At 44.4% G+C, this 14747-nt stretch overlaps 1 long non-coding RNA gene across 1 annotated transcript in view; it reads left to right on the top strand.

Annotated features, from left to right (window-relative positions):
- The window catches only part of LOC103215560 (uncharacterized), a 28444-nt gene extending 13997 nt beyond the window's left edge, over nucleotides 1-14447 (top strand). Inside the window, exons 2-4 of the long non-coding RNA XR_490198.3 lie at nucleotides 9337-9603; nucleotides 10730-10883; nucleotides 13556-14447. This is a non-coding gene — a long non-coding RNA (uncharacterized lncRNA). The remainder of the gene's footprint in view (nucleotides 1-9336; nucleotides 9604-10729; nucleotides 10884-13555) is intronic.
- Nucleotides 14448-14747: the final 300 nt, after the last annotated feature.

The following is a 14747-nucleotide window of genomic DNA, read 5'->3' as shown; positions in this document are numbered from 1 at the left end:
TCACTCTGTTGCCCAGGTTGGAGTGCAGTGGCGTGATCTCAGCTCACTGCAACTTCTGCCTCCCTGGTTCAAGCAATTTCCCTGACTCAGCCTCCCAAGTAGCTGGGACTACAGGCATGTACCACCATGCCTGGCTAATTTTTGTATTTTTTTAGTAGAGATGGGTTTCACCGTATTGGTCAGGCTGGCCTCAAACTCCGGACCTCAGGTGATCCACCTGCCTCGGCCTCTCAAAGTGCTGGGATTACAGGTGTGAGCCACCGTGTCTGACCCGAAATGTGGAATTTTAAATAGAATCTCACACATTATACTTAAGGTATGTGCTTTCTAGATCCAGTGCTGTCATGCAACTAGGAGCATGAAGTCATAAGTGGGGAAGGGAGGGTGAGGGAAAAGGAGGGAGGCACTCCCTGACACTTCTTGCAACCTGTTGTTACCAAGGCAGCAGAGTAGAGCAATAAAGTGCAAGGACCTGGAAATCAGACACACCTGGGTTCCTGGTGAGCTTCACTGCTTCCTGGTCTCTGATATCAGGCAAGTCACTTAACCTCTTTAATCTTCAGTTTCGTCTTTTTTAAATGAACCATAATAATGACTCATTAGTTTCTTGTGACATTTAAATAAGCCAATGTATGTAAATGCTTAATCCACTGACTGGAACACAGTAAGTGCTCAAAAATGTTGGTTATTAATAATTCCCATAATCAGTTGATGTTTCCTTATCATTGAATGTTTCTTTTAAATATGGAACTTAGAAAAAAATCACTCAACTCTGAGTTCATTTGCTGAAGGTTGAAAATATTAAGAGACACCCATATCTGTCACCATTTCCACTGATGACTTCAAAGTTGCACACATGTCATAATGCAAAAGCACCTGGCACAGTACCCGACATGGCACTTGGTGAGTGTTCTGGAAACTTACAAGAATGGGATGAGGACATATAAGCATCTGCAATGCCAGGCTCAGGAATTTGGAATGACTTTGATAACCAACATGGTGCCATCAATGGTTTCTGAGCCATAGAGGTGCAAGATCATATCCAGGCTTTAGGAAGACAACTCTGAGAACAGAATGCAGAATGAGTTGAGGGGGAAGATGTCTGGATGCTCGGAGATTATGGCTCTGCTGCCAGAGATAAGATTATGGCTGTATAAGAACAGAGAGAATGGGATACACTGAGAAGCGTGGCAAGTGTAGGACCTACAGGAAGAACTTGGAGCTGGGGCTCAGAGTAGAGAAAGGAGTGATGGTGAATGGAAGGTTTGTAGGTCAGGCAGGGTGGAGATGTGAAGTCAAGGAAGGACTGTCGGGGTGGGGAGGCCCTCATTCATCTGCACTGTTGGGTTTGAGGAGGGGCTGGTGAAGGGGCATGAATGTAGAAACATAGTTTAGAGCAAAGAAGAGAGGGCGGGGCTTGAGCTAAAGTAAAGGGGCCTTCTGCCTAAAGATTACTGCTGAGACCATGGGATTCTCTGCCCATATCCAGGCTAGGAGGGAGGAGTAACCCCAGGGGAAGAGTGGTCAGAGAGGCCACTGTCTGTGAAAAGGGGAGAGTGGAGTATCACAGACATCAATGTGATAGAGCATTAAGACTTGTTCAACCAGACTTGTTACAAGAGTCAAGGGAGGCTCCAGAGTCAAGGAGGCTGGATTTGTAATGAGGATACCCCTCAGAACCCTAAGCCATCCCCTTTAAGGAAATGGAAGGAATGAAATCATGTCCTTTGCAGCAACATGGGTGCAGCTAGAGGCCATAATCCTAAGCAAATTAACACAGGAATAGAAAACCAAACACCGTATGTTCTCACTTACAAGTGGGAGTTACGCATTGAGCATACATGGACATAACTGTGGAAACAATAGACGGGACTACCAGAGGGAGAAGGGAGAGGAAAGTGGGTTACAAAACTACCTCACGGGTACTGTGCTCACTACCAGGGTGACAGGATCCATACTCCAAACTGCAGCATTCCAACGTAACAAATCTGCACATCTACGCACTGAATCTAAAATAAAAGTTGAAATGTAAAAACAAAACAAACCAACAAAAAATAGCAATTGACGGGATCACAAAAATATAAGAAAACACAAGATAGAGGGGGTAGCGAATGCAGTAGCAGAGTTTTACACATGTGAAATGCTTAGGATATGCACGAATATGATAATAAATATGGTACTTTTTTTTTTTTTTTAATGCAAGAATGTGCAGTTAAGTAGTCAGGGAGGGGGCTGAGTCCAGAAGTGAGTCAGCTGCCCAGATAAGACCAAGCATACCTTGGCTATATATACCAACTGCTTTAGTTTCGAGCCTTGCCGAGAATAATACCCTCCCTTCTGGAAGCTGTGTGTAAAGGCTAATGTTTCAGGAGAGGAGCGGGAATCGGGAGGCTTGGTGGGAACCAGCTGTGCGACCTGGGGCAGGTTTCCTTTTCCTTTCAGGTCCTTATCTCTAAAATGAAGTGATTGATCTAGGTTATCTCCAGGGTGTCTCAATACACTCACTTCTTCTCCTTGTGGTAGGAACAAAATATAGTTCATTTTGATAAAAAAGATATCAAAGACAAAACCCCATCAAGTCTCTCAATTGTTTTCCTCTCTGGTTTCCTACCCAAGTCTAAGTCAATATCCTCTCCTGCTTCAGTGTACGATCTTGGCTAGGACATCACGATACTTTGCTTCCAAATCTAGAAGACAGAGGAGAAGGGAAAAGAGAAAAGATAATATGTCACTTTTCTTTCCTGCCAGTGATTATGTCTGGAGGGAAGGTGAGGCGCAGAGGATAAATCTTATTGGATCCTCATCTCACAATAATTCTGTGGAACATATAGAGCAGGGATGATTTTCCATATTTTGTGGTCAATAGAACTGAAACCAGAGAGGTTCAGTAGCCTCCCAAAATTCATGCGGATAACTAATTAAACATTTACCAGATACCTCCTGTGCTTGACTTCAGGGAAACAAAGATGAATAAGGCACTAGCTGTGTGATATGAAACAAATGACTTAACCTCTCTGGCTTTAGTGCTATCCCCTATAAAAAGAGGGGACTCCATTCTGTGATTTGCTAGGTCCTTACGTTTCACACATTATGGTTTGGTCTCTGCATCCTTCTGTTCTATCACAGGAAAAGGCTGAAGCCTTTGCCTGGGCTCTAACTGGGTCTAGGTTGTGTGAACCTCTAGATGCAGACATCTGGGGCAAGAGGTGAGGCGCTGGTTGCCTTCCAGGCAGATGTAGTTAAGAGAGTTGGCTGCAGACAATGATTTTGCTCTGTGTCTCCAAGATCGTGGGCAGGTGGGAGCCCAAAGAGAGGCTATTAGGATTCACATCAGATTGTTAGTTGGAGGGTTATTATTTTTAAGCCAGCACCACTTTAAGCACTGCCTTGCTTGCTTGCTGTCTGGGACATTCTTTAGCACCTTTTCAGCTTGCAGCTCCCATGAGCAATACAGGTCACTCTTCAGTCAGTTCCCCTGATCTGTCCTTGCTATTTCGATCCCTATATTTGTGGAGGATCAGTAGCAGAGGAGAAACCAGACTAAAAGAAGATAAAATGATCAATGTCAATGTGAACATACCTATTTGTATGCAAGTTCATAAACACACTTCGCTGTGAGCCCACGAGAATGTTCCGCATAACCACCTGCCATTGTTGTGGTGGGGTGAGGAGCAGGGCTGACTCTCTGGCTCTCACTTTCTTTTCTCTTTGATATGGTTTGCATCTGTGTCCCCACCAAATCGCATCTCGAACTGTCATTGCCAGTGTTGGAGGTGGTGCCTGGTGGGAGGTGATTAGATCATGGGGGCGCAGTTAACAATGGGTTAGCACCATCCCATTGTTCTCTTGATAGTGAGTGACTGAGTTATTGTGAGATCCGGTCCTTTAAAAGTGTGTGGTACCTCCCCATTCTCTCTCTTCCTCCTGCTCCAACCATGTGAAGTGCTGGCTCTTCACTGTAAGTTTCTGCCATCACTATAAGTTTCCTGAGGCCTCCCCAGAAGCAGATGCTGCCATGCTTCCTGTACAGCCTGCAGAATCAGGAGCCAATTAAACCTCATTTCTTTATAAATTACTCAGTCTCAGGTATTTCTTTATAGCAATATGAAAATGGACTAATACAGTTTTATTTTATTTTATTTTATTTTATTTTATTTTATTTTATTTGGAGACAGGGTCTTGCTGTCACCCAGACTGGAGTACAGTGGTGTGACCATAGCTCAATGCAGCTGGGCCCAAGGGATCCTCCTGCCTCAGCCTCCTGAGTAGCTGAGACTACAGGTTCATGCCACCACACCCATTTTTTTGTTGTTGTTTTGGAGACAGGATATTGCTCTGTTGCCCAGGCTAGTCTTGAACTCCTGCCTCAGCCTCCCAAAGTGTTGGGATTACAAGTGTGAGCCACCACCCCTGGCCAGACTCTCACTTTCTAGGTGGCATTGTGGGTGAAGTCTTAAACTCTGTGCTTTGGTTTCCTTGCTGTAGAGTAGAGATAATAATAGTACCTACCTGAAAGAGTTGTTTTGAGGACACAGTGTCCTTATTCATGTGAGGTGCTTAGAGCAGTGCCTGGCACACAGTGAAAACTTAAACTATGAACTGCTCATCAGTTCTCATTATCTATAGGCAGTTAGTTCACAGGCTCACACAATGTCTCTTCACAGCCTCTTTGAGGATCCATAATTCTAATCATAATTCAGCCTTTCTTCTTAGAGCAGCTTCAGATCCTGACATTAATTTCCTCAGACATTTAAGGAATCACAAGGTAATGGGTTGTTATTATCTCATTTTTTTTTTCAAAGTGAAAGCAAGTTTATTAAGAAAGTAAAGGAAAAAAAGAATGGCTACTCCATAGACAGAGAAGCCTGTTATCTCATTTTATCAATGAAAAGATTTGAATAAAAAATTAAGTATCAGTTTGTACCCAGTCTCCTTGGGCATCCATAACAGAGATAGTAGAAGTATCTATAATCTTGCCTGGCCTGGCTCATCTTACTGTCAGCCCTGCCAGCTCTAAGGGTGCCCAGTACGTTTCTGATCATGCTGGAAGGATCCTGTCCTACCCCCAGAAACACGGCTGGCCTTTTCAGCCAAAGCACCATCCCCAGAGACTTCAGTCCTAGAGTCCTCATGACATCCACGTCCTGAGGGACACTTACCATTAATCCCCAAGTTGAAAGTTTGCTAGGTTACAGCTGACCCTCAGGAGGCCGAGAGCAAAGGAAGGGAACATGTCCTTCCTCTCTGTAGCCACAGAGGGTCCCTGCATATCCAACCAGCCAAAGTGGTGCTGTCCTTGGAAGGCTGGAGTGGAAGTGGCGAGAGGGGTTTGTTAGGACTTGTATTATTTTTTTCATCAATCTAAATAAATGTTTATTATAAGGAAATAAGTTTAGATTATTGAGGTAAACAAAACTAAACCAAATATAACCTATATGTCCCCTAATATAAAATATTCACCTATAACTTTATTTATTTCTCATAAATATCCGAAGGAGTAGAGTACTAATGGAAGTATGCTATACAAATAGATCTCAGTATGCTATACAAATAGATTTCAGCATTTGGTAAAGTAGAAATTTTCAGTGGCATAAAAGCTGGAAGAACCGATGGACTGCCTTTAGAGGAAATAAGGTCCCAGTTTCTGGGGAGGCTTCACAAGATGCAGGGTAACTGTTTCACATGGAAAGGGGTTCCATTTTAACGGCCATCCAAGAATTAAAATAAGAATTTTGCAGTAATGAAATAGGCTCCTTCCAAAATAGCACTGAACACTCTCTCTGTGGTGTGTTCAATCAAAATAGCTGTCATAATTTTTTTTTAATTGCCCAAACACCTGGTTCATGATAAAACTCCTCGGGAATCTTTAAGAGGAAGGAAGGGTCTGTGTTAGCTAGGAGTGAATCCTGTGTGAGCAGATCACATCAAAAGGTCATGCTCAAGTATGTTGTATGTTCCAAGTACAGCTCTGGATGCTCTGGGAAATAAAGTGTCATAAGACAGGGGTCCCCAACCCCTGGGCCGTGGACCAGGACCAAGCCACAGAGCAGGAGGTGAACAGCAGGCAAGCCAGGAAAGCTTCGTCTGTGTTTTCTGCTCCTCCCCATCACTCGCATTACTGCTTGAGCTTTGCCTCCTGTCAGATCAGCAGCGGCATTAGATTCTCATAGAAGCATGAACCCTATCGTGAAATGTGCATGCAAGGGATCTAGGTTGCACATTTCTTATGACAATCTAAGGCCTGATGATCTGTCACTGTCTCCCGTTACCCCCAGATGCCCCAGATGGGTCCAGCTAGTTTCAGGAAAACAAGCTCAGCATTCTCATTGATTCTACATTATGATGAGTTGCATAATTATTTCATTATATATTATAATGTAATAATAATAGAAATAAAATGCACAATAAATGCAATGGGCTTGAATCACCCAGAAACCACCCCCCCCACCCCCCACCAGTCCATAGAAAAATTGTCTTCCATGAAACTGGTCCCTGGGGCCAAAGTTTGGGGACCACTAGTATAAGACACAACGAGCACCCCAAAGGAGCTTATAGCTATTTGGGATATAGAGAGGTCAAACCCATTCTCCTTGTTTCTAATGTAGTAATACTGAAAAATTACTTGCCCAGGTCGCAGGGAGTTAGAGGAAGAGCTGGGAGGAGAATCTGGAATTGGACATGAGGATACAGGAAAGGGAGAGTCCTAGGGAGCACAGGGGGTGCCGGGAGTGAAAGCTGACACTGGTGGCTCTGGTTCATAGAAAGAGATGCCCTCTGGATCATTTAAGGTCAGGAGTTCAAAACCAGTCTGGCCAACATGGCAAAACCCCGTCTCTAGTAAAAATACAAAAATTAGCCTGGCTTGGTGGTGGGCGCCTGTAGTCCCAACTATTAGGGAGACTGAGGCAGGGGAATCACTTGAACCCTGGAGGCAAAGGTTGCAGTGAGCCAAGACTATGCCACTGCATTCCGCTCCAGCCCGGGCAACAGAGTGTGACTCTTTCTAAAAAAAAAAAAAAAAAAAAAAAAATGTCTTCTGTACCCTCTACTACTCCTACTCCTGCTCCTGGTTCTAGTTCTAACTTTGAGTGGAAAACATCTCACTTTCACTGTCTTTCCTGCCGGCACCAAGACCTTGGCTCTTTTGGGCAGTGGCAGACATGGGATCTCTCTCTCTCCTCCCACACTCCACACTCCCACCCTCCCTTCCAGAAAGCTGAGGCCCCAAGGAGGGAGGGCCTCTGCCTGCAGCCTGGCTGGTACCCCAGTCCTTGCCTTTTCTGCGCTGGAACTGCACAAGGCCATTTCATGTCCCATTTAGCAAGTGTGGAGAGCTCTTTGATTTGGTAGGTGATAGCACAAGTCATCCTGCCTCCGATGGTGGGTGAAATACCATCTGATTCAGAGCTTATTTCGTGACTTCCTCCAGAACCGACTGCCTCATTTGTGTCTCCAAAAATAAAAATAGCAAGGGTTAGATCCTATGCCTCTCCTATTCCCTGGGGATGCTGTGATTGAGTGATGACTCTACCAGCAAAGTATCGAGGCTGTCGGTCTGTTCCCTTTTGATCAGAACCTAGAAAAAGCACGTGGAGCAAGTGATGTTATCCTCTGAACTTCACTGCAGTCCTCCCCAGGGGTTAAGGGCTCAAGACCCTGTTTGGCCCAGCACTTTCAGCTTGTTCATTTCATGTTGAGCTTTGCTTTCTACAAATCAGTGTGTGGACAGGATCAGTCTCTTAGCAAAGGAGTAGTTAAGGCAGTGCTATGGGGGAAGTATCGGGTGGGACTACAGTGCCTGGATTTTACCATCAAAGATCCCTTCCATTGGCTGCTTCTCACTAAGATCCTTTTAAAAGGTTCTTTAAAAAGAATACAAAGCTTTGTAAAGAGCCACACAAATGTAAACTAAGGTGTGGCAAGGTTATGTTACTCTAGGTCAGAGGTATGGGTGTCAGGAGGCTCAGGGAACCATTAGGTCCTAGAGACATTAGGTCTGAGACAAGAAGCTTCCAGAGTCTAGGAACTCAGTGGATAACAGCAAAGACACCAACCCCAGGACAAGGCAGTGCCTGTAACCCTGTTGTTATTGCCTATTTGCTCCAGGACACCATCCTCCCTCACCGAGGCTTAGTATTGGGGTTAGAATGGGTGCTCATGATAGAGTATGTATTAAAAATCAGTTGCCGTCCAGGCTGAGAGGCTCACACTTGTCATCCCAGCACTTTGGGAGGCCGAGGTGGGAGGATCATTTGAGGTCAGGAATTTGAGATCAGCCTGGCCAACCTGGTGTCTACACTAAAAACACACAACAATTAGCTGGGCGTGGTGGTGCATGCCTGTAATCCCGGCTACTCAGGAGGCTGAAGCAGGAGAATCACTTGAACTTGGGAGGCAGAGTCTGTAGTGAGCCAAGATCGTGCCACTGCACTCCAACCTGGATGACAGAGCAAGACTCTGTCTCAAAAAAAAGAGTTCCCTTCTCTTCCATTAAAAAAAACCTCTTCTCATCTATGCGTCCAACTATAGACCCCAGATCACATTTGAAGATAAAATATCAGGGATCTCCCAGGCCCCTGATAATGTGGAAAGGAACCAGATTACATACAGGGGCAGTGTGAGTCTCCTTCTTAAGCTCCCCTCCCACCCCTAGAGCAGCAGCCACTTGCCTTTGGAAGAAGTGGATCATGGCTGGTACTCCACACTTGGACCCCTCTTCATGGAAGCTTGGCTTCCATCATTCTTATGATCCCTTCTAATCACAAATAGCAGCCTTCCAGAGCAATAAGCTCAGCCCCTTCCATTGTTCCCACAGCCACAGACACAGGCATGCCTGTGCCCTCTCGTTGATTCTTGCCACGGACAATCCTAGGGACAAAAATGTAGTGTTTCATGGCGACTTTGAGATGACACGCACCTAGAGGTAAGTCTACAGACAAGGCCAGCATTAGGTACAAATTGCAGTGAGACTTGTCTATGGCACCCTCCATTGGCACCTTTCTGCCTTTTACATCTTTCCTGTCCCTTCTCTCCTGCACTTAGTGCTTTGATACACATAGGTCAGGGATGGTAAATACATTTGCCAACTGTGATTAATCAGTAGGGATCACTGTATTGAGAAAGAAAAAACAGTGGTATGTGAATTCTGGAATCAATTGCTAATGTCTGCCATGGAGACACTATTTGCATCTTCTCATTCATCTGTGAGCCTTAAAAGGCAAGACTGTGTGTTATTCAACTTCAGATCTCTAATTATTAGTGCCCAATTATGTATTATATTTGAACAGTATCTGTAGCAACTGTGGAATCTTTTTTGTCTAACTTGCTTGTTTTCAGCTGTGCCCGAATTTCAGCTGTCACAGAATGAGTGATGTAGTAAAATGGAAATGCACCATCTCAGTTTCCCCATGGCCTGAATGTCCATACAAAATGGGAGCCAGTAGAGAAGAAGAGAGGACGTGAGGAGTTTTTAATAACTGAGGAAAAGTGGAAGGAAAAGTTAAGGATGAAGGTGAAGATGAAGGAATATGTCAGAGATGCTAGCACTGGCATCCCCAACCACACAGTACCATGTCCTGCTAAAGAACTCTATAGAATATACATGTAAGTGCTATGCTACAGCAGACTTAAACTTGCAAGAGCTGCTTGTTAAATTTTCAGGAATTTTGTGAGTCAATTGACATCATGTTTGTAGATTGAAATTAGCTATGATGACAGTATTTATACCATAGGAATTGGCACAGGCTAAAACATTTACAGTACCACATTGCATTTATGCCCCCAAACTCTGGGTGTAGACAGGAGTGAAATCATTAGTATCACTCAATAGCATCCAAAATAGGCTAAGCTGTCTTCGGTTTTGAGTCTTGGTGGGAAAGTAGGACTGGCAATCTGGCTACTCTTCATGCCCAGTGGGGATCAGGGGTTGCTGTTCTTTTCAGTGTTCTGGGATTTGATTGGCCCTCTGATATGATTTGGATGTTTTGTCCCCTCCAAATCTTACGTTGAAATGTGACACCCAATGTTGGAGATGGGCTTACTGGGAAGTCATGGAGGTGGATCCCTCATGAATGGCTTGGTGCCCTGTCCTCATCGTAATGAATGAGTTCTCACTCTATGAGTTCACTAGAGAGCTGTTGTTTAAAAAAGCCTGGCACCTCCCCCGTCTCTCTCTTGCTCCTACTCCTGGTCTTGCTATGTGACTGCTGACTCCCCCTCTGCTGTGATTGGAAGTGTCCTGAGGCCCTCCCCAGAAGCAGATACTGACACTATGCTCCCTGTACATCCTGCAGACCTGTGAGCCAAATAAACCTCTTTTCTGTATAATTACCCAGTCTGAGGTATTCCTTTATAGCAACACAAACAGAGTAATACACCCTCTTATCAGAGGCTCACCTTGACATCAGAGTGGAAGAGTGGTGGCCTGTCAAACATGGATGGTGGGAAGGGCAGCTGCACAGAGGGGGCTCTCGGTGATTACACGATACTGTAAATTAGGTATCACATTGCATTCCTGCAATGGCAGTTTGAAGGGAAAATGACACAAGAACTCCTAGGTCATGTCATTGACTGAGGAATGCTTTTTCACTCCATTAAAATGAGCCCTGAAGGACAGGCCCAAGCCTACACAGTCAGGGTCCTGTAACCTGAGGTCACTGGGAAGAAAGGAGTTTCTCACCGGGGCTCAGAGAATTTCTCAATGTAACTCTTTCCTTCTCTGACTAACAAGGGTGTAGATGGCAGTCTTCTTGGGGAATCCATCTGAGAAAAAGAAGCTTCAGCATTGCAAGATTTCAGCTACTGTCTCTCCTTGGACAGGATTCCACCTTTCCCATGGCTGGAGCCCTTAACACACGTCACTGCACACTGCTGTTCTCGCTGGGGTAAGGAGGAGCGGGGAGTGCTGGTGGAGAGGGTGGGAAGGTCCTGGGAAAATGGCTGATTTGGAGGCCGTTCCTTCACTATACGATGCTGGTGGCAGTCTAGAGACCTCTTCTTTGCTAGATTGTGAATTTGGAGCCATGGCTGCATGGGACCACAGAAAGACTGTCCTGCCCATTAACACTGTCATTGATTCAGAGCAGTAGGAATGTGTTCGGTGAAGACAGGAGCAGGGCAAACTAGAGAAGCACAATAGATAAAATGAATGCAAGACGGACCAGTCTCAAGAGAGGGGAGAGGATGATAGAAAGATAACCGTTGAATAACGTCTGCTCACTTCCTGAAGTGTTTTCTGAGCTTTGGTGATATTCAGCGCTCTCTCATAACTTCTGCCCCCTCTCTTCCCTTTCCATGTACTTTATTATTTATTTAATATTGTCTTTAAAATTGCTCACTTAAAGAAAAACCTACTCAGCCTCATGTTAAAAATAGAATTCTTAAAATCATAGGTTTGATAGGTGAGTTTTAGTTTCTCTAACACATATGACTATAAAGACATAACTGTTAAAATGGAAAACTCTTAATTCATCCACCCCCGAAGTCATGGCGGGTCCCCGTGCTGCACCTGGATGGGAGGAATGGTCTCCATGGACACAGACAGATGTCACTTAGAACAAAACTTCAGAAAGTGCCTGAATCTGTATGTCTGTAATTCATCAATGCCTCCCCATCTCCTGCCCAACTCACACAATGTCAATTTAACAGTGGTGGCCATAGTTGCTGTGGCATTCATTCACTGAAGCTCTCATTTGGCATCAGACACATTTTTTTCCCTTTTGAAAGGCCTCAAGCACGTGAACAAGAGTGAGAGGTGCCTGTTCTCTGTCCAATCAGGTGTTGAGTTGCGGTGGTTTGTTTCATTGTCAAGAATAGAGTTGTTGCTTGTCTAATGTACTACAAGGTATTCCACTTAAAAACAGGGTCTCTGGAGGGAATTATTCTAGAATAAGCTATTTCCCTTCATCTAAAATGAAGGAAGAAAAATACCAAGAAGAAATCCATATTTTCATGTCATTCTTCCTGTTTCTGCTCTATCCTCTGTCTCCTCCTTTTCATGCCACTTCCCTTGTCTGTTCCTAATTTTCTTAATCCTTTTCTCGCTCTGTCTGTTGTCTCTTCATCATAACCCAAAAATACGAATCTAGGCCAGGTGCTGTGACTCACACCTATTATCCCAGCATTTTAGGAGGCCGAGGTAGGTGGATCACGAGGTCAGGAGATCGAGACCATCCTAGCCAACATGGTGAAACCCCGTCCCTACTAAAAATACAAAAATTAGCTGGAAGTGGTGGTGCATACCTGTAATCCCAGCTACTCAGGAGGCTGAGGCAGGAGAATCGCTTGAACCAGGGAGTCGGAGGTTGCAGTGAGCCGAGATCATGCCACTGCACTCTAGCCTGGTGACACAACGAGACTCCTTCTAAAAAAAAAAAAAAAAAAAGGAATCTAACTTCTTTTTGTTTATAACAATGTACATTTTCTTGGTAGACGCTTAAGCCTGATGTGCACTTTCTTGATGGCATAAATCACTTCTGGAAGGGGACTGTAGGGCAGGTCTCCAAACATGAACGTTACCCATCAGCTTTTAATGGTAGTCTTGGCTGTCTGATTGGATTGTATTTCCACTAGGGGGCACTCTTCCCTTTAAATGTCAAAAACTTTACCTTCCCTGGAATTCAATATTGCAACAGGAACAATGGAAATGTTGATTTCCTTTCTGAAATAGCTGCTACTGAGCACAACCCTGGAAGGAGATTATTAGAGATATGCCAGTTGCAAAGAAAATACTTGGTTGTAGCAGCAAATTCACCTACTATTGAAGACATAATGTCAATGAACAGTGGTTGTAGTTGCTGTGGGATTCCTGATGTAGTGACTTCTAGGAGATCCTTTCCTACTCCACGTGCCAGCTAGCAAATTTCTCTCTCTAAATTCAACCTGGAGTCAAGGGATCCTTCTCAATAATTTCACAAACTTTTCGGCCTGTAATCTTTCTAGGTTGAATTCTAGGTTTGATTTGGTGACTTTAAATCTGGTGAGATCTCAGCCATTTCGGTAGAGCAGTGTGTCTAGACCACACAGCACAAAGGCGCAGATCTTCTGATGCCATGTTTCCAATTACTTCAGTCCTTAGATGTCTGTGTCTTCATTACAAATACCTTCTTCCAGCTTTCCACAGTGTCTTTTGTCAATAGGATTTATTTATTGTCTTTTCAGACTTGACAGGGTTCATTGTAGCTCTGACCTTGTAATATTTTGCTATAGACATTAGGTTATGGTAGTTTTTATATACTCGGGGCTACTGCAGTTTTTTCACATAATTCACACATATTGAATTCTAAGTGAATGACATTCACTGGGCCCTTAACACATGAACCATCACATCCAAGAGGTAATAAAAGAGAATAAAAGAGCACGGACTTTCTCAGCACCCACGGACTGATTTTTGAGTTCTGTCCACATCTTAAAGAACGAGTTACTTTGGACAAGATTACTTAATCTTCTTTGGGCTTTCATCTTCTTTTCTGAACAGAGACTTTCTGTGCATTCTTTTGTTTACTCCTTGAAATAGCCCTCAGAGGTCAATACAATTCTCATTGTCCCCATTTTACAGAAAAGGAAACTGAGACCCAGAGATGACAAGTGAATTTCCCACGACTGTCTAGCTGATACGGAGCTGAGCTGGAAAGTGAGCCTGGATCTCTCTGGTTCTGAAAGCTTTGCTCGAAAGCACAGGATAACACCACCATTCAATCAATAAGCAGAGACCCTTCCGTGGACTCAGCAGGTCCTGTTGTCCCTGAAGCTTGACACTGTCATTTCAAACCACAGCAAGAACTCAAAACGGAAACAGTGCAAGGAAAATAATTTGATATTGGAGAGGCAGCGTGGGTTATTGGGGGACATGGGTTCATGCCCCTTCTCTCCCACACACGTGGCATGATGCTAAGCAGGTCACCTGACCTCTCCAGTGTTGTTTCCTCAACAGAGAAAATGAGGGGATTGAGATGAACGCCAGCCCTGGGGTGCTCAGTGCTGCAGTCTGGGGTGGCGTGGACTGAAATCAGAATTCTTTCTCCTCCGCTCTGGGTGCTGACACATGATCTCTAGCTCTCACTCCCCACCCCTAATCTTGCCCATCTGAGTTTCAGGTTATTTTTTCCTTCCCCCTGCTCTTCAATTTCCTTATTGAGGAAGCTCTTTCCTGCTGCCTCTGTCCCCGCTGGAGTTGTTTGATCCGATAGAGCCAGTTGAAGCCATGGGGACCCTGACTTGAATCTTGCTTTCTGACATGCTGCTTGTGGCTTGCTTGAGACCTTAATAAGAGCCTGCTTACTCCTGGTGTTCACCACGGCGGAACCATGGGTGCAGAAATGTAATTCTCAACCAGCCCAGTTTAATCAGCGAAAGACAATAGAGCTTGCAGGCGGTATCACGTTCAGTCTCTGAACACACCACGGCTGCTGTCGCCCTTTTCATTAAAATGATTGAAATGTATTTCTAAACAGAATTGAGGGCCCCTGTCTAAATCAAGCCACTGTATTGGTCTTATTGTCCCGATCTGAAGTGCTTCAGCTTCTAGTGCACAGTTGCTTCTCAATAGAAGTTCATTATTACAACGATAATAACAACTGTATAGATACACAGAAAAGAAGTTCCCATTTCATGAGGGAAAAAGAAACTCATTCAAACCAAGAGAGAATGAAAATTGCTCTTGTTCAGCAGCTCCACAATTCCTGCTTTCCCTTTCTTCTGGAAAGGAAGTTGAATTTAAAAGCTTATCTTGGTTTGATTTTCTTTTTCCC

The sequence above is a fragment of the Chlorocebus sabaeus genome, chromosome 8 (genome assembly GCF_047675955.1).
Source record: "Chlorocebus sabaeus isolate Y175 chromosome 8, mChlSab1.0.hap1, whole genome shotgun sequence".
NCBI classification, from domain to species: Eukaryota; Metazoa; Chordata; class Mammalia; order Primates; family Cercopithecidae; genus Chlorocebus; species Chlorocebus sabaeus.
The sequence above is the reverse complement of the archived record's forward strand: the minus strand, read 5'-3'. Positions and strand labels throughout refer to the sequence as shown.